Source organism: Leptonychotes weddellii, chromosome 1, assembly GCF_054177405.1.
Source record: "Leptonychotes weddellii isolate Sample4059 chromosome 1, ASM5417740v2, whole genome shotgun sequence".
Taxonomy (NCBI): domain Eukaryota; kingdom Metazoa; phylum Chordata; class Mammalia; order Carnivora; family Phocidae; genus Leptonychotes; species Leptonychotes weddellii.
The window spans coordinates 17,061,800-17,062,447 of NC_138369.1; positions in this window are offsets into that span (position 1 = coordinate 17,061,800).

A 648-nucleotide genomic window follows, 5' to 3' on the forward strand; every position below is an offset into this window, starting at 1 on the left:
GGTTGTACAGAGAACACCTACCCATACCTTTCCCCTCTAAACTCTGATTACAGAAGGATGGCCAGTTTTGCGAAATCATAATAGAAGATGTTGATGAAACCATATTGCGGAAAGAGAAAGAAAAACAGAAGAAAAAGAAAAAAGAGCCTCCACCCACACCTCCTCCATCTCCACCCCAACCCTGTCCACCAAAGGTAGGTCACTGAAGGCCCTCAAAGTTGAGGGTGACTCCTATTCTCAAGGACTGATGGGTTGTCTTCTCTGTGCCCCATAGCATGGCTTGATCCTGGAATCTGTCATCTGAACCAGGTTCCATTTGTATGTGACAGGTAGTGCTATGAATGATTCCTCAGGAATAATAAGCATAAACTGAGAATGTCCCAGGCCAACCAGGATGAATGCTTGCCCTATCCAGAGCATTCATTCCAGCTCATCCTTGGTTATCCTCTCCTCCAAATTCCTTCTCGGTCAGAGAAAGGGGGGTGACTGAGGCACAGAGACTTGGTTGGAGGGAGGGGAACCCCTGACGAGTGGGAATCAGACCATGCCAAGCTGGGGCATGGGACAGTGAGGTTGTGTTTGGGGAGGGCATTGCCCCGGGAAAAGCCCCGTCTAGAACTGTGTGTGTGCGTGCAGACACATATGTGC